This window comes from Ursus americanus, chromosome 11 (genome assembly GCF_024610735.1).
Source record: "Ursus americanus isolate L20-20 chromosome 11, mUrsAme1.1.p, whole genome shotgun sequence".
Taxonomy (NCBI): Eukaryota; Metazoa; Chordata; class Mammalia; order Carnivora; family Ursidae; genus Ursus; species Ursus americanus.
In genome coordinates this window covers 45396046-45416307 of record NC_142137.1, presented here as the reverse complement: position 1 = coordinate 45416307, position 20262 = coordinate 45396046, and the positions used below count along the sequence as shown (strand labels likewise).

The 20262-nt window shown below is 39.7% G+C and overlaps 1 long non-coding RNA gene across 4 annotated transcripts in view; it reads right to left on the bottom strand.

The window, feature by feature from the left end:
• The window catches only part of LOC123797583 (uncharacterized), a 298997-nt gene that overhangs the window by 244694 nt on the left and 34041 nt on the right, over positions 1-20262 (bottom strand). For all 4 annotated transcript variants that reach the window (XR_006780983.2, XR_006780981.2, XR_006780984.2 and 1 more), the window contains exon 3: positions 14936-14991. This is a non-coding gene — a long non-coding RNA (uncharacterized LOC123797583). The remainder of the gene's footprint in view (positions 1-14935; positions 14992-20262) is intronic.

The following is a 20262-nucleotide window of genomic DNA, read 5'->3' as shown; positions in this document are numbered from 1 at the left end:
TTAAGACATTAAATTAGTTGTCATTTCTGTTGCTATCCATATATGTACCATTCTTATTTGAATATTAACCTAAATGTCTGAATCCCATTTTTTTTTTTTAAATCAAGCTAGAATTTTCTAGAGGACAAATTTTCTCAAGACATTTTAGAATTTCCTGCTTATTTTACTTCAAGCCAAAAGTACTGCAAAAACAGCCACTCTTGTAATTCTTTCACACCTCTGTTTCCAATCCTGGCCAGACTCTCAAATACGAGAAAGATGTGTTAAGATAGTCAGGGGAAAAGTTCAGTGGGTGCTACTGAAACTCTAAAACCAATTCTGGAACAAAAGTGATGGTAGCAATTTTTTGGCACTCAGTTTGTGCTCCTTCTATCTATTGAGATGGTCAACCTGCCCTAATTTCTAGGGTTTTGGTGATTAAACATTTTAATTGCCTATCGTGTTTGCCTTGTATTTGTAATCCTGATTTCCAGCACTGAAATCCTCTATCTGCCCAAGGCAATGGAACATATAGGAGAATCCAAACCTTGCCAGACTTGAAAACTTTAAGGCTACACATCTAACATTCAGTAACTCTAGTAATAGAAGTAATAGATTAGTAATTGATAACAAATTATGTTTTATTTATTGCCACTAATACCCACTCTCATAAGAATTCACAAGGTCGGGAGAGTCTGGAAAGGGCATGAGGGCCATCTTGTTCTGATGGAAGAATCTCCATGCCCAGTGATTTCCCACTAGTTTGCACGAAGATCTTGGAGTGATAAAGGAGTTTATGTCAACCCTCTTCAGCTAAAGAGAGAGGGCTATAGACAAAGGATAGGATGGAGAATAATACCGGGGTGGGGGGCAGAATTCTTAATGGTAAGAAAAATACCCACAAACAAAATGGGAACTAATATTCAGGTAGATTAATTTGGGATGTTTTGATGATGTCATTCTTTTAGGGGCATTAGAAGTCACTGAGTTATTTAAAGAGAAAGGTTAGAAGGATTTAGGTGAAGTAAGAACTTGCAGTTTCCAGGAAACATAAAGCACGCGTCTAGTCTAGTGTGCCTGTAAGTGTATAATTACAGGAAGAAAGCCTTAGTGCTTTTCTAGTCATGGCAGCCAGGACTCCTATGCTTTATTTTTTTACCTAAAAGAAGAAAAACAACAACAGTGAAACTAAAACCACCAAGTTCAATTCCACGGGCCAAATCCTAAAAATAGGTCAGACCCAGCTTTCTTACGGAAAGAAATACAAAGTAAGAAAGAAAAGAAAACAGAAGATTGGAACTGCTTTCCAAAGTCGTCTGAATCTAATGCCAAGTCCACAAGGCGGCTTGGTTTTTAGGGTCTTTTGTGAGTTGTGTTAAGCTCTACACAGTCACCAGTGGCCATGTTCATGATGCTGGGACATGATAGGAAAGAAAACATTATTGAAAGCCATACATGCTTAGTTCTTTATACCAATGTTCACAACGTACAATTTCGGTTCTTACGGACAAACTTCATAGCTGTTGTTTAGAGTTGCATATATTAGTTCTCCATAAAGTCATATATAAAATGGTGGGATTAAACATATAAAATAGTTCATACTCTGCATTTTGAATACGGCTTTCAGTATGTTTTTCTGTATGTATCACGAGGACTATGTTTTAAAATAATCCAGAGTTTATTTTAGATTTGTGTCCCATATAGATACAGGGACACTATAATAGGAAGGACTTTAGGATTATGATTCACAATTTTGCTTCGTTATCACAGCATCATTCATAATTCTCTTTAGTTCAGAATATACTCCAAGATAGAGGTTAATGTTAGTTTCCCTAACAGATCAACTCAGCCATAATTTTCATAAAGATGACATATCTATGGAGATCAAGAGAAAAGGCTCAGGAGGAGGAGTTAAGATGGCGGAGGAGTAGGAGACACCGTTTTCAGCCAGTCCTCCGAGTCGAGCCGGATAGGTACCAGACCAGCCTAAACAACCACGGAACCAGCCTGAGACGCAGGAAGACGCATCTGGATCTCTACAAATGAACATCTCCAGCGCTGAGTATTGAGGTACGAAGCGGGGAGCCATGAAACTGTGCACAGATATCGGAAGATAAACGGAAGGGGGAGGGAGCCGCCGTGTTCGGGCGCCGGGAAGCGGTAGCCACCTGCACGGGGGAGCGGGCGGACTCGCGGTCGGCACCCGCAAAACAGCAGACTGAGACCGTGAGCCGGGTGTGCGCGCCACCAGGCATCTCGCGGAACACCGGAATCCCGGTGCGCTCACTGGATCCAGACTGAGACCGGGAGATCCGGGAGTGGGCGCGGGGCGGCTGGCGGCTGGCGGCATTAGAAACACAAAGGACAGAGACGCGCCGGCCCTGGAAGTGAGGGCTGGGACGCCAGGTGTGGGGCGCACATCCCTGGACGCTGCAGGGTTGAGCAGCACCAACAGAAACAGAGTTAAAGTGGCCAGAACATTAGTAGAGAACGGGCCACAATCCCTCTGTTCTGTGACAGAGGCTGAAATTTGGCCGCTGCTGCTCTGACTCTCAGAAGAGGCACAGCAAACCGCCAGGGAAAGCCGCCAGAGAACAAAAGCCTGGAAATACCGGCTCAGGGAGTGCCCCTCCCCATCCCCCCTCGCAGGGGACGCCCAGACTCTACCCAAACATGGCTGCCTGAGTATCGGTGCGGCAGGCCCCTCCCCCAGAACACAGAAGGCAGGCTGAAAAATCAAGAAGCCCACAACCCGGGCGCCTGGGTGGCGCAGTCATTGAGCGCCTGCCTTCGGCTTAGGGCGTGATCCCGGCGTTCCGGAAAGGAGTCCCTCATCGGGCTCCTCCGCTGGGAGCCTGCTTCTTCCTCTCCCACTCCCCTGCTTCTGTTCCCTCTCTCGCTGGTTGGCTGCCACATAAATAAATAAATAAAATCTTTAAAAAAGAAGCCCACATCCCTAAGATCCCTATAAAACAAGGGGCACGGCCTGGGACCCAGTCAATAATTTGGGCTCTGGAAACCCCGCAACCTCTCTTCATCAGAATGACAAGAAGGAGAAGCCGCCCCCAGCAAAGAAAAGACAGTGATTCTGTGGCCTCTGCCACAGAAATAATGGATATGGATGTAACCAAATTATCAGAAATGGAATTCAGAGTAACGATGGTCAAAATGATGAGTAGAATTGAAAAAACTATTAACGAAAAGGTTACTGAGAATATAGAATCCCTAAGGACAGAAATGAGAGCGAATCTGACAGAAATTAAAAATTCTATGAGCCAAATGCAGGCAAAACTAGAGGCTCTGACGGCCAGGGTCGCAGAAGCAGAGGAACGGGTTAGTGAATTGGAGGATGGGTTAATAGAGGAAAAAATGAAAATAGAAGATGGTCTTAAAAAAATCCACGCCCACGAATGTAGGTTACGGGAGATTACTGACTCAATGAAACGATCCAATGTTAGAATCATCGGCATCCCCGAGGGGGTGGAGAAAAACAGAGGTCTAGAAGAGATATTTGAACAAATTGTAGCTGAAAACTTCCCTAATCTAGCAAGGGAAACAAACATTCGTGTCCAAGAGGCAGAGAGGACCCCTCCCAAGCTCAACCATGACAAACCTACGCCACGTCACGTCATAGTGCAATTCGCAAATATTAGATGCAAGGATACAGTATTGAAAGCGGCCAGGGCAAAGAAATTTCTCACGTACCAAGGCAAAAGCATCAGAATTACGTCAGACCTGTCTACACAGACCTGGAATGAGAGAAAGGGTTGGGGGAGCATATTTAAAGCTCTTTCAGAGAAAAACATGCAGCCAAGGATCCTTTATCCAGCAAGGCTGTCATTCAGAATTGATGGAGAAATAAAGACATTTCAGAATCGCCAGTCACTAACCAATTTTGTAACCACGAAACCAGCCCTACAGGAGATATTACGGGGGGTTCTATAAAAGTAAAAAGGCCCCAAGAGTGATACAGAACAGAAAGTCACAGCCAATACAAAAAAGACTTTACTGGCAACATGGCAACATTAAAATCATATCTCTCAGTAATCAGTCTTAATGTAAATGGTTTGAACCATCCCATAACGCCACAGGGTTGCAGATTGGATAAAAAGAAATGACCCATCCATTTGCCGTCTACAAGAGACTCATTTCAAACCCAAAGATGCATTCAGACTGAGAGTAAGGGGATGGAGTACCATCTTTCACGCAAATGGACCTCAAAAGAAAGCTGGGGTAGCAATTCTCATATCAGATAAATTGGATTTTAAACTACAGACTATAGTTAGAGATGCAGAAGGGCACTATATTATTCTTAAGGGAAGTATTCAACAAGTGGATATGACAATTATAAATATATATGCCCCCAACAGGGGAGCAGCAAGATACACAAGCCAACTCTTAACCAGAATAAAGAGACATATAAATAAAAATACATTAATAGTAGGGGACCTCAACACTCCACTCTCAGAAATAGACAGAACACCCTGGCAAAAACTAAGCAAAGAATCAAAGGCTTTGAATGCCATACTCGACGAGTTGGACCTCATAGATATATATAGAACACTACACCCCAGAACCAAAGAATACTCATTCTATTCTAATGCCCATGGAACATTCTCAAGAATAGACCATGTTCTGGGACACAAAACAGGTCTCAACCGATACCAAAAGATTGAAATTATCCCCTGCATATTCTCAGACCACAACGCTCTGAAATTGGAACTCAACCACAAGGAAAAATTTGGAAGAAACTCAAACACTTGGAGACTAAGAACCATCCTGCTCAGGAATGACTCGATAAACCAGGAAATCAAAAATCAAATTAAACAATTTATGGAGACCAATGAGAATGAAAATACAACAGTCCAAAACCTATGGGATACTGCAAAGGCAGTCCTAAGGGGGAAATACATAGCCATCCAAGCCTCACTCAAAAGAATAGAAAAATCTAAAATGCAGTTTTTATATTCTCACCTCAAGAAGCTGGAACAGCAACAGAGGGACAGGCCTAATCCACGCACGAGGAAGCAGCTGACCAAAATTAGAGCTGAAATCAATCAAGCAGAAACCAGAAGTACAGTAGAGCAGATCAACAGGACTAGAAGCTGGTTCTTTGAGAGAATCAATAAAATTGACAGACCACTGGCAAGACTTATCCAAAAGAAAAGAGAAAGGACCCAGATTATTAAAATTATGAATGAAAAAGGAGAGGTCACGACGAGCACCATTGAAATTGGAAGGATTATTAGAAATTTTTATCAACAGCTATATGCCAATAAACTAAGCAATCTGGAAGAGATGGAATCCTTCCTGGAAACCTATAAACTACCAAGATTGAAACCGGAAGAAATTGATTCCTTAAACAGGCCAATTAATTATGAAGAAATTGAGTCAGTGATAAACAACCTTCCAAATAACAAAACTCCAGGCCCGGACGGTTTTCCTGGGGAATTCTACCAAACATTCAAAGAAGAAATAATACCTATTCTCCTAAAGCTATTTCAAAAAATAGAAACAGAAGGAAAGCTACCAAACTCATTCTATGAGGCCAATATTACCTTGATCCCCAAACCAGGCAAAGACCCCATCAAAAAGGAGAATTACAGACCGATTTCCCTAATGAATATGGACGCCAAAATCCTCAACAAGATACTTGCTAATAGAATCCAACAGTACATTAAAAGGATTATCCATCACGATCAAGTGGGATTCATACCTGGGATGCAAGCGTGGTTCAATATTCGCAAATCAATCAGCGTGATACATCATATCAACAAGAAAAGACTCAGGAACCATATGATCCTCTCAATCGATGCCGAAAAAGCATTTGACAAAATACAGCATCCTTTCCTGATTAAAACCCTTCAGAGTGTAGGAATAGAAGGTACATTTCTCAATCTCATAAAAGCCATCTATGAAAAGCCTACTGCAAATATTATTCTCAATGGGGAAAAGCTGGAAGCCTTTCCCTTAAGATCAGGAACTCGACAAGGATGCCCACTCTCGCCACTATTATTCAACATAGTACTAGAAGTCCTTGCAACAGCAATCAGACGACAAAAAGGGATCAAAGGTATTCAAATTGGCAAAGAAGAAGTCAAAATGTCTCTCTTTGCAGATGACATGATACTCTATATGGAAAACCCAAAAGAAGCCACTCCCAAACTATTAGAAGTTATAGAGCAATTCAGTAACGTGGCAGGATACAAAATAAATGCTCAGAAATCAGTTGCATTTCTATACACGAATAACGAGACCGAAGAAAGAGAAATTAGGGAATCCATCCCATTTACAATAGCACCAAAAACCATACGTTACCTTGGAATTAACTTAACCAGAGACGTAAAGGACCTATATTCTAGAAACTATAAATCACTCTTAAAAGACATTGAGGAAGACATAAAAAGATGGAAAGATATTCCATGCTCATGGATCGGAAGAATTAACATAGTTAAAATGTCCATGCTACCCAGAGCAATCTACACTTTCAATGTTATCCCGATCAAAATACCAAGGACATTTTTCAAAGAACTGGAACAAACAGTCCTTAAATTTGTATGGAAACAGAAAAGGCCCCGAATCTCCAAGGAACTGTTGAAAAGGAAAAACAAAGCTGGGGGCATCACAATGCCGGATTTCGAGCTGTACTACAAAGCTGTGATCACAAAGACAGCATGGTACTGGCACAAAAACAGACACATAGACCAATGGAACAGAATAGAGAGCCCAGAAATGGACCCTCGGCTCTTTGGGCAACTAATATTTGATAAAGCAGGAAAAAACATCCGGTGGGAAAAAGACAGTCTCTTCAATAAATGGTGCTGGGAAAATTGGACAGCTACATGCAAGAGAATGAAACTTGACCACTATCTCACACCATACACAAAAATAAACTCCAAATGGATGAAAGACCTCGATGTGAGACAGGAATCCATCAAAATTCTAGAGGAGAACATAGGCAACAACCTCTACGACATCGGCCAAAGCAACCTTTTTCATGACACATCCCCAAAGGCAAGAGAAACAAAAGATAAAATGAACTTATGGGACTTCATCAAGATTAAAAGTTTCTGCACAGCCAAGGAAACAGTCAGAAAAACTAAGAGGCAGCCCACGGAATGGGAGAATATATTTGCAAATGACATTACAGATAAAGGACTGGTATCCAAGATCTACAAAGAACTTCTCAAACTCAATACACGAGAAACAAATAAACAAATCAAAAAATGGGCAGAAGATATGAACAGACACTTTTCCAATGAAGACATACAAATGGCTAACAGACACATGAAAAAATGTTCAAAATCATTAGCCATCAAGGAAATTCAAATCAAAACCACACTGAGATACCACCTTACGCCAGTTAGAATGGCAAAAATAGACAAGGCAAGAAACAACAATTGTTGAAGAGGATGTGGAGAAAGGGGATCCCTCCTACATTGTTGGTGGGAATGCAAGTTGGTACAGCCACTCTGGAAAACAGTGTGGAGGTCCCTTAAAAAGTTAAAAATTGAGCTACCCTATGATCCAGCCATTGCACTACTGGGTATTTACCCCAAAGATACAGACGTAGTGAAGAGAAGGGCCATATGCACCCCAATGTTCATAGCAGCAATGTCCACAATAGCTAAATTGTGGAAGGAGCCGAGATGCCCTTCAACAGATGACTGGATTAAGAAGTTGTGGTCCATATATACAATGGAATATTACTCAGCTATCAGAAAGAACAAGTTCTCAACATTTGCTACAACATGGACAGCACTGGAGGAGATAATGCTAAGTGAAATAAGTCAAGCAGAGAAAGACAACTATCATATGATTTCTCTCATCTATGGAACATAAGAACTAGGATGATCGGTAGGGGAAGAAAGGGATAAAGAAAGGGGGGGGTAATCAGAAGGGGGAATGAAACATGACAGACTATGGACTATGAGAAACAAACTGAGGACTTCAGAGGGGAGGGGGGTGGGGGAATGGGATAGACCGGTGATGGGTAGTAAGGAGGGCACGTATTGCATGGTGCACTGGGTGTTATACACAACTAATGAATCATCGAGCCTTACATCGGAAACCGGGGATGTACTGTATGGTGACTAACATAATATAATAAAAAATCATTAAAAAAAAAAAAAAAAGAAAAGAAAAGGCTCAAGAAGGTCTCATGTTCTACGTGCATTTGCTTTCTACATTCACCTTTCACCAAACACTTATTGGGTATCTACAACCGTGCCATGTGCTGTGTTGGACACAAAGATAAATAAGGAAATTGGCATGCATTAGTGGAAAAACCTAAAATAATTTATGTAGCATGCTTAGCTCATTGCCTGGCACAGACTAAGTCCTCAGTAAGTGTTAGCTACTGCAACAATGACAGCACCACTGAAGACCCTTCTACGTATGAAAACATGCCAAGATTGCTGTGCTTTCACTTTCCACAATGTATTATGCTATCAATTTCACTTTTAACAGCAAGAAGCTTTCTTCCTGCCAGGCAAACAGGGCCAGGCAAGTGTACAAAAACATACAATACAATGAGTAACATGATTAGAATGGCAAAAATAAAGTATTATAGTCACTTGAAATAGGTTGTGGAAATGAGGAAAGATTGCCTTCTCATGGGAGTTAATATTTGATCTGGGTTTTGAAAGATGGGAAGTGGTTCAGTACGAGCTCAGCTAGATTACAGATTATGTAAACAGAGTTGTCAGGCAATATAGCGGCTAATCTTGAATGCCAGCCGAAGAGCTTATTTTAGACTATTCACCAAGGAATAGCGCATCAGTAAAAGTACTTGAACAGGAAGTAAAATATACATGTACATGTCTACCTACATGCGTGTGTGTGTGTGTGTGTGTGTGTGTGTGTGTGTGTGTGTGTAAAAGTGCAACACTATACTACTCCAAAATACTTGGTTCCTTTCTGGTCTGTAATTTACATTCTAGGAAATAATACAATGGTCTGGCTGCAGGGAACAAGTTAGAAGAGCTGAGGTGCATAGAAGGCTCTCTGAGGTCAGGGACTGCTTCCTAATCTGGGGTTGGCTGGAGCACAGGCCTCAGTTGGGAGGCTGGATAACAACGTGGACCCAGTAGCTCCTGGAGCAAACTTCACCTCCGGAGACCTATGGATACACTCGGAGCAAAACCTCTGGAGCCTGCCTGCCCAGGTCCTGGGAGAGAGGCCTGATTTGTTCTGGAGCACTTGCACAGAAAGGACTGTAGTAGAAGATGAAACTACTAGCTGCTCCAGAGGCTGGGAGAGAGCTCCTGCTTAGATCTGGAAGGATGTGGAAAGATAGAAAGGTTTCCGGTCTTTATCTTAAGAGTAGGATGATTCTTTGTCTACTGCTTGGTGTATTAGTTTCCTAGGACCACTGTAACAAACTGGGTAAGTTAACACAACAGAAATTAATTCTCTCCAAAGTTCTGGAGGCTAGAAGTCCAAAATTGAGGTGTTGGCAGAACCATGCTCTCTTTGAAGGCTTTGGGGAAAGAATCCTTCCTAGCTTCTTCTAACTTGTTGTGATTGCTGGCAATCCTTCATGTTCTTTGGCTTGTAGACACATCACTCCAATCTTTGCCTCTGCCTTTACATGGCCTTCTCTTGTGTGTGTGTCTGTGTCCAAATGTCACTCTTCTTATATGGATACCAGTCATCAGTCATTAGATTAGGGCTCACACCAATCCATGTGACTTCATCTTAACTTGGTTATGCCTGTAAAGGCCCTATTTCCAAATAAAGTCATATTCACAGGTTCCAGAGATTGGGACTTCAACATATCTTTTTGGGGAACACAATTCACCCATAATAGTTGGCTTGTAGATTACCGAAAAGAGGATACAGTGTCTCCTACCACCACTTAATGGTAGTCTCTGATCCAGTGACCTGGTATCTTAACTGACGACTTACAGAGCCATAAGTGTTCAGGATTCTGGGAGGCAGGGACACAAAACTCCATAAGAGCCTGGAAAAAAAACAACCTCCAACCTCCCAACACTTCTGATCTCCCCACAACAAACTGTCCAAGAGTCAAGTCTCAAGAAGGAAGGAAGCTATAATTAGAAGTGAGAGCCACCTGAAGTGATGGAATTTAAGACAATCCCATCCTGTTTTATAGCTCTGTTTACCTCAATCCCTACCCACCCCCCCAGGAGGTACACTCCCTGGCCACCTCTCATTGCTCAGACTCAGCTGGACAGTCTTCAAAAGCCTATGCAAGGACACAGGTATGAGGGCTCCAAAGACCTCATAACGCTCACCTGCAAGAGGGGATGTGATTAAGCTATCTATCCGGAGATAGCCAAAAGAAATGCACCAGAAAGGAGTTTTAGGACCATTACTGACCTATGCATAGATAGAAATGTTGGTCGATTCCTACTTTATGCTTTTGTTTGACAAATTCTTAAAAAGAGTTTTGTTAGCCAAAACTCTGCATTTTTCTCTAAACTAAAAAAAAGAAGTCAATAAAGTTTTATTATTGCTTTTTAATTCCCAGCTCAGAATCAGAATCTTGACATGTTAGACATTCAACATACAGGTGAGAGGATTACAGGAACAGACTTTAATTCTATCCTTAGGATGTGCTTATATTTCCACTGACCCATGATGACTGCTAATGACAGCTGATGGGATTTATCACAATTGTAATAAAGTCTTTGTTTATTAGCTTATAAAAATTGTTTCAAATCTGCTTACCTTACTAAATTCTAAGTACCATGAATATTGGGCCTATATCTATTTAATTTGTTAATTTGTTAAAAGATACAAGCTCCCGCATGTATGGGTGAGTGCTGAACCATAGGAAATTGCTATTTTTATACTGAAAAATTGTCAAATATCAGAGGTTTCCTATGATCTAACATAATATGTATTGATAAATATATATATGTATATGTGTGTGTGTGTGTGTGTGTGTGTGTGTGTGTATATATATTAGATATTCTATTTATTCAACATATATTTACTTGGCACCTACTTTATGTCAGCAACAAGCCTCCTTGTATGTAAGCTACAAGGAGGAAGAGTCCCTGCACTAGAGGAGTATACAGTACAGTCGCTTTCTCCCCAGGTGTATGATCTAACAGCGATCTTATCATGTGCCGTGGAAACACAGAGAACAGACCACTAACCCTGACTGCACCACTGAAGAGGACTTCACTGAAGACATAACAGGAGTCTCTCAGGAAAGGGAAAGAAAGGTAAGGGCACTAAGGAACCCCTGTGAGATGGCATGAAGGTATGAAAGGATTTGTCCTGTCAGGGAATAATGAGCAGCTCAGGGTAATAGAAGCATAGCGTAAGAGGGATGGATGAGGGCTCTGAGACAGAAAGGGTAGATTGGGTCCTAGTGTAAAGGTCATGCTAAGGAGTTTAAGATTTTATTTTATTTACAATGTCATTATCAGCTTTGATTTTGAAAAAGATTAATTTTAGATAGATAACTCTGGTGACAATGTGAATGATACACTAAAATGGGGAGGAGCAGATGTCCAGATGACAAGACAGGAGGCTGTTGCAAATGAATGGCAGCCGGAGGGTGGAAAAGAGAGGCTGGATTCACAGGGATTTCTGGCAATAGAACTGACAAGATTTGGTAAAAATACCAAATATATCTGTCTTAAAATTTTGGAACTTTTAGGTAGTTGTTTCCTCAAACCTTTTTTCTGCCTTGTTTTCTCCTTTCAGACTCCACTTACATTCATGTTAGACCTTCTGATATTGTCCTACAAGTGACAGAGTCTCTGTTCATTTTTATTTTAAATCTTTTCCCTCTTTGTTATTTAGATTGAGGAATTGTTATTATTTATCTTCAAGTTTATTGATTCTTTCTGCCATCTTCAATTTGCTCTTAAACGCATCTAGTGTTTTTTTTTTCCTTTCATATATTGTATTTTTTAGTTCTACAGTTTCCATTTGATTCTTTTTTAGAGTTTTTATTTCTCTGTTGAAATTTTCTCTACTGACTTACTGTGATCGTATTTTTCTTTACATTTTTATATAGTTGTAATAGCTGCTTTAAAATCTTGTCTGCTAATTCCAATTTCTTGGAGTAATTCTCTACTGATTACCTTTGCTCTTTAGCACGGGTACCACTCTCTGTTTTCCTCATATTTGGTCATTTTGTTTTGCAGCCTGAATCTTGTAGAGAATACGTTACATTTCTCTGGAGATTACTGATGTTTTGTTTGTTTTCGCAGGAAGATACCTTGGCAAACTTAAACTCCAAACTGTGTTTGCCCTGTGGTGGTCAGCAGCTGCACTTTCTGTTCAATCCCTTCAAACTCCTTCCTACCACACATGCATACCTCACAGGTCAACCAGATATTTGGACAGAGTTAACATGCAGAATTTGGGGCTCTCCTTCTGTGTCTCTCTCCTTTCTGGGATTTTCAACCTCACTCTCCAGTTGCTATGGTAACACTGAATACAATGCTGACTGGAGCTGCCCTCAGGTGACAAGCACTAAATATGGGAAGTTCACAGGGCACTATTCTGTTTCCAAGTACCAATGTTTCTCCAGTTTCTGCCCACCTTTGCTTGTCCTCCAGTAGCTTCAGATAGTTGTTCTATATATATATTTATATATTTATATACATATTCACACACAACATGTGTGTATGCATCTATGTGTGTGTATAAAATTATGTGTATATTGGGTGGGTGTGTGTATAATAGTTATCACTGGAATGTTGATCTGATATAAGCCACTCTGCCACTACCAAGAGAACCCATACCTAATATAAGATTAGATGTATTCTCTGTTTAGAAAGTAATTAGGGGGAAAAAATCAGTAAGTAATAAAGTCCTTAAATGGAAAGTGAAATATATTAAGAAAAAACAAACAACCCTATAGAAAAGTAAGCAAAAGGATGAACAAATACTTCACAGACGGGGAAACACAAATGGTCAATAAACACATAAAAAAATGATCAACTCTAGCAATAGTCAAGTAACTTCAAATTAAGATAACAATATTATACTTATTTTTAACAAAAATTAAGACAACAAAACCAAGATATGGATCAATGGAATTTTATATGCAGTGCTTATAGGAAGATAAAAACTGTACAGTGGAAAATAACTTGATACTGTTTTGAAAAGTTGATCATTTGTTATTCCATTCCAAAATATACACAACCTAGAAAATCTCTAGTACTCTGCATCACGAGTACTAGAATGTTCAGAGTAGCATGTTTCACAAAAACATAAAAAAATCACGGAAACCAAATATCCACTCACAAAAGAGTGGACAAATTTTGATACATCCTCAAAGTTAATATTATACAACAATGAAAAGAATGACCTACCACTAAACATTAATATATATTATCTTAGAAAGAGTATCAAATAGAAAAAGACTAGATACATATATTATGAAACCATTTTTATAAACTCAAAATACAAGGAACTAAATAATATCTTATCTCAATTCATATGGCTACACAGTAAAATTCTTTTTTGCTGAGAGAGGGAGGGAGAGTGTGCACAGAGGGAGAGGGAAAGGGAGAAAGAGAAGCAGACTTCCTGCTGAGCAGAGAGCCCAACATAAGGCTCAATCCCAGGCCCCTGAGATCATGACCTGAACCAAAGGCAGATGCTTAACCAACTGAGCCACCCAGGTGATCCAGTGAAATTATTTTTTAAAGAGAATGATTAATGAAAAATTCAGCATAGAGGTCACTTCTGGGGAAGAAACAAGAGATAGATAAGTAAGGAACAAAAATGTATTGGTATTTTTCTAATTCTTAAGGAGGGAATGGGTTCACAGGTATTCCTTTGAAAATATGCTTCTTAAATGATTCATATTTACATGTCATCTCTTGTATGTCTAAAGTAAAATATTAAAATGTATAAGAGGCAGAAAATGAATAAAACTTGGAAAAAAGATGAATAAAAGCGTAATACCAGGAAGGATATCTTGCTGTCATGTTTTTAGCTGAGTAAATACTACTTGGCTAAATATATTCTTTGTAAATCCCAACTAGGATAACATTTAAATAATTCGGTACTTAGATGTCTTTTAGAATTAGCATATTTTTTGGAGTAATAAGGCTTTCAAAAGTCGTATTTGTGTCAAAAAATGACATTCTGAGTATTCATAACACAGTAGCTTGTATAAAACATTTTTTGATGAACTAATTTTTCTTTTAAAGATTTTATTTATTTGACAGAGAGAGAGAGCACAAGCAGGGGGAGCAGCAGGCAGAGGGAGAGAGAGAAGCAGGCTCCTTGCTGAGCAGGGAGCTCACCGCGGGGCTTGATCCCAGGACTCCAAGATCATGACCTGAGCCAAGGCAGACATTTAACCAACTGAGCCAACCAGGCACCCTTTGAACTACTTTTGACTTCAATTTTCTGTACAAACGTCCTGGCACTTGAAACTTAGAACTTAACCTTATTATTTAAATAGGCCCTCCCCTTTGGTTTACAACTAGTCTGGTAGTGTATACTAAGCAACTACTGTTATTCAGACAGAAAATGTGAAAATCCATCATTCCCAAATAAGGTTGCTGAGTTAAGTTCTTTCCTACCCCAAAATCTTGTCTAAACTGATATGTGCTTTTTCTTTTCAAAATGTAGGTCATTTTGAAAGAAATGCTTTCATAAGAAAACCATGTATGATTAATGCTAATTTGAAAAGGTACCCTAAAATTCTGTGGTCTTCTGAACATCACATGTTGAAAGAAAGCTATTTGGGATCATATTGTAAGCTTCCCAAAAAGGCCAAGGAGCCTTTTCCTAGTGATGTTACAGAGTTCATCTTGAAAGCAGCTGGAAATATTTAGGGAAATAGTAACAATTTAGAATGTAATTAGATTCTTAGTCATCAGGGTAAAGAACATACCAGACAACAATCAGTATGCCAGGCTTTTTCAGACCAAGGACAGAAAGTGAACTGCAAATCTAGAAAAGATTTCCAGAAGGGAAAAACATTCAAGTAGTTTCTTCTACTTACCAAGTATGTTTTAAGTTCTCATGGGTTGGTTTCTCCAATCTGATGATACTGGAACACTGAAAAATTAAAGTATAAGTGATGAAGACCAGGGAACATTTGAGATCCTTCCTATTCAAGTGTGGTTTGCGGACCAGATGGGATCTTGGCTGAAATTCAGAACCTTGGGGCCACCCAGACGTACTGAGTCAAAATCTTCATTTCCACAAGACCCCCACATGATTTATGTGCACATTAAGTTGAGGGACTCCCTGGTGTAGACTAAGTTTATTTCAAATGAAGTTACATAAAATCATTTGCTTTTCTTCAGGTTATTATATTCCACAGAAATGCTTATGAATAATAAGGAAGGCCTAAAGAGAGATGGTGCTCTTTGCTTTTCCACTCTCTTCTAACTAAAACAAAAAATGATTATTACATGTCCTTTCCTGAGCATTAATTTTTGTGAACTGGGAAAGCTAGAAAAGCAGGTGTTTCCCTTAGGATGAAGGACACACATAAGACCTTCAAAGGCAAATATTAAGCTAGAATTATTATTCTGTTAAAAATACTTTCCTGTTGTGTTTTCTTTTAAATTAAAAAACTTATCCCAGGAGACATTTGAATGTATGAAGGTTGAGTTAAGAAGAATTGTAAGTACCCAGTTAAGATGTTGCCATTAGAGCTCACAGGTGACACAAAACTAAAGGTATTTTACTTAGAAACTGGCCTCTTCCTAATTTCTGGCAAGTCCTATCAGTTTTAGGTCTGCTGTACTATGGGCATCTGGGCTCCATTTCCTCTGAAAGCCTTATCCAAATCATCACTGTCTCTCTCCTGGGCCAAACCAACAGCCTCCTAACCAACTGTCCCCCCCCTCCCCTCTTGCATCCGCTCCAGCCCTTCTCAGATGGCAGTTGGGGATGGGGGGGGGAGGCTCTGTAAACACAACTCAGACCATCACCTTCATGACTCAAGCCTTCCATACCTCCTGTGCAATGGCCCAATGGACCCTACATGGAAAGGCACCTGCCTCCCTTAACACAGGTATCCTCCTGCTCCCCCATGGTGCACCCACACCAGCCTCAAGCCCCCATTTCTGGCCCTTTCCTGCCTCTGGTCTCTGTACCTGCTCCTGTCACCTCACCCTAACACAAACACTCTGGCTCATTCTTATCTTTCAACTTGAAGGTTACCTCTGCGGGACGGCCTCTCCTGGACGGGCCACCTTACCTGAAATAGCACCTGCCCCTCATACCCTACCACTCTGTCGCCATCACTGTCTCTCTCCTAGTGTCCTATAGTATAATCTGTAATAATCTTGTTGATTGGTTCTCTTGCTTATTACCTGTCTCCTGAGCTAGACTCTGTGGTCTGTGAAAACAGGGACTGGTCTGCCTTTCTCACTGCCCTATCCCTAGCTCCCAGGACAGAATCTGGCACATAGGGGTGCCCAGTAAACATGTGATGAATGAATCAATGAGCGAAATTAAAGGAATTAACATTATAAAGATATGATTCTTAGATAGTTATTAAACATATGTTGTAGGTAATTGTTTCTTTGTAACTTTATTCAAACAAAAAAACTTAAAATATATCCCAGTGATATCACTGAACTATAAATCATCATTATATCACCCTCATTTTTTTCATCAGTCCATAGACACTGTGGCCACTAGACTGGGGAGAATATATTGGTCATCCAAGTCATGTAGTCCAAATCACCTTTTATATTGCACGCAAGTATCTTCCTAAGAATCATATCTAATGTCACACTGACGATAGACATGGCTAGTTGTCTACCCAATCCATTTTCCCTTCTCCCTCCCTTATAGACTGCTATTGTTTTTGGAATGTCAACGTGCCCAAATAACACTTTTCCGCCTGCCTTGCAGTCAGGTGAGCGCCATGAAACACAGTTCTGGCCACAGAGACAGACACTTAAATCTTCAGAGAAAGTTTTGCATTCGTAATAAAGATTCCACTAATTGCTCTGGGATGCTCCCTCCTATTACCAACCTGGAACTTGAACATGATGGCTTGAGGTGCAGCAGCCCCCACTTAACCATGAGGAAAATATGAAGAGAAGCACAGAGATCTTGCTCCGGATAGCCTCAAGACACTGAACCAAAACCAGCAACTGATGCTTACCTTCAAATTTCTTTGTGAGCAAATGTGACTTTGTGTAAGCCATTGTTTTACAAGGTTTTCTGACATGCTCTGCCACTTTAAAACCTGTAGTGAGTCTTTCCTGACTATAAAATAAAGTCCAGACTTCTTCCTACTGAACCCAGAAGTTTTTGCAATCTCACCCAAGCCTTGTTTTATCTTCTCATCCCATCCCCCAGCCATGTCTTCCTAGATCCCCTCAACTACCTGCCCCCACCAATGCTCTCCAAACCTTCAATGAGTCTGAACAGAACCTTTCCTTACTGTATCACACATCTCTCAATTTCCACACATGCTACTCCTCTTGTTCTCTCCATGAGAATCAGAACCATCTTTTAAGAACCAGGTCAAGCATCCTTCCCTCCATAAGCCCTCCACATCCCTCTGAGGCAATGTCCTTGCTCATTCTTCTGTGCCTCCCAGTGCCATTACAACACTGTGGTCTATGCTGTAACTGTCCTGTTGTGTGCCTGTTCCCTCCGGTCTGTGAGACACAGGCTTGGTATCTCAGTCATCTTTGCATCTTATTTAAATACCTAACACTCCACTGGTTACCACACCCCTAAAAATCATTCACCAAATAAAGGAATGAATGTCCTTCAGCCCATGGGTACTGTTTTGGAACCATTATATTTCACTGTGTCTCTCTATGAATAATGCATTTTAAGCACCTACTATGTGTCAGACTCTATACTGAGCATTAAGGATAAATTTTGTCCCTGTGTAGATATTCCTCCATTGAAAAAACTTAAACAAATCGAGTGCAAGTCAGTTAAAGGGTATTACAGGATATCAACTCTGAGCAGTAATAAGTCATGAAGGCAGAGATGATTATATACCCCAAGGCAGTAATGGAATGCAAAAAGTATCATCTAGAAAATAAAAGAGAAATCTAAGGCTGCCTCATTAGAATGTTAAGAAGAAAATAAGCAATAATTCCTTCTCCACTATTTATGCACTACTAAGGAATAGAAGAGAAAAACTAAGATGAAACAGAAATACTTCTACTTATACACTCAGATACATGTACAGCAATGTGTCTTACACGATTGTTACATTACAACAGTCAAAATTTGGAAACAATCTAAATATTTCTCTATAGGGGATCCATTAAATAAAATATGGTAATTTCATACTACGGAATATTAGGTAGCCATTGAAAGAATGAGGAAGTCCTATAGCTACTGCTGTAGAAAAAAACTCTCCAAGATATATAACCAAAAGAGAAAGCAAGCCACAGAATAACACAGATTGCAGAAGGAAGGAAGGAAGGGAAGGAAGCAGGGGTGAAAACCGACACAAGAAAAAAAGCTGAATAGTACTACATCTATGAAAGAAATTAAACTTGTAACGTCTTTCCCAAGGAAAAAACACCAAGCTCGCTCTCATCCTTGATTCCTACAAAACTTTCAAGGAAAAAATAATACTAATCTTACATAACATCTTCCAGAGAAAAGAAACAAAGAAATATTTACAATATCATTTTATGTGGACAGCATGCTGACATCAAAATCTGACAAGAATTTTATAAGAAAGAAATACAAGAACAAGCCACTGTCTCCCATAAACATTGTTGTAAAAATCATACACACAATATAAGCAAACTAAATCCAGTGGTCTATAAAAAGAATTAAACACCACAACCAAGATTGGCTCCTCTCAGAAATGCACAGGCAATTTAATATTTGAAATCTACTAATAAAATTCAACATACTTACAGGAAAAAAAGAAAAGAAAAAAACTAATATGGTCATCTCAAAAGATCCAGAAAAAAAAAATCATTTGATAAAAGTCAACATTCATTCTTGGTAGGAAAAAACTCAACAAATTAGGAATACAAGGGAACTTCCTTAACCTGATAAAAGATAGCTACAAGAACAAAACAAATCAAAACAGAAAAATCCTATAGCAAACATAGTAATTCATAGTGAAACAGGAAAAGCCTAACCCATGTCCAACCCTCATTGCCCTGACTATAATAAACTATAAAAATATTTGCCATTAAATTGATAAACCAAATCATAGCTGAGAAGTAACACATAAATGGCTGATATGTATAAGGTAACGACCAACCAAATAGGTATTCCAAAAATGTTTGTTGCGTTACTTGTTGGGGTTAATGTAGAGCATGAAATCAGCCATAATACCTGGCTCGTTAAAAAAATGCGGGGGCCTGCATGACCACTTTGCCCTTGGAATGCGGTGGGGAGTTGCCTTCCCGAAGCTTTCCGAGCCCGAACAGCGGCCCTGTGATCTAAGAGATGTCGGCATTGTCCCTTAGGCTACGTTTAGCAGAACTCATAGAACACCCAAATTAGCATATCGTATCTTCCCCTTAAACAAATCCTCCCAGTTTCAGTAAGACCCCCTGTCACACATCATGTGCTTGAGAAACAGTGAAAGGGATTTGTGATTATCCTGAAGGACCAATAATAGCATGAGCAAAGAAGAGCAAAGAGTCTTGCCTCTGAGTGTTGACCCCCGTAATCTTTCATCCATCAGAACAGAGAGTGCTGGTCATTCCCGGCAATTACTTAATTAAATATACTCTGGAATTACAATCATTCTGCTCAGGAATAAGGGCAGTTCAATTTAAATTTGGCCCAGCAAATTAAATGCAAAATTTGAAACAGGGCAATAGCAAATAGGTTGATTTATTTCTTGCATATTTGTATTTACCTTATCTTGAACGTCTACTCCTAGATACATCTAAGAATTTAATTCTATATTCTTAGTTGCATGTTACTGTTGACTTACTTGTTTTCTTTGTAAGTTACTTTAAGTCAGTAGTGGAAGTAACCCCTGAATAAATACGTAAAAAACAAATAAAAGGTGGTTAAAGCAGGACTCAGCTAGCAAAGTCACTCTTCTTAAGCCCTCAAATTTTCTTATTGTGAGAAAAAATATCTAAATAACACCAAATCCTAAAACACATTGTTCTCTGCCATTTAAAAATAAAGTTATTATTTTTTTATTTAAATTCAATTAGCCAATATATAATACAACATTAGTTTTCGATATAACGTTCAACGATTCATCAGTTGCATAAAATATCCAGTGGTCATCACATCACATGCCCACCTTAATGCCCATCACCCAGTTACACCATCCCCTCACCCACCTCCCCTTCCACAACCCTCAGTTTGTTTCCCGGAGTCAAGAGTTTCTCATGATTTGTCTCT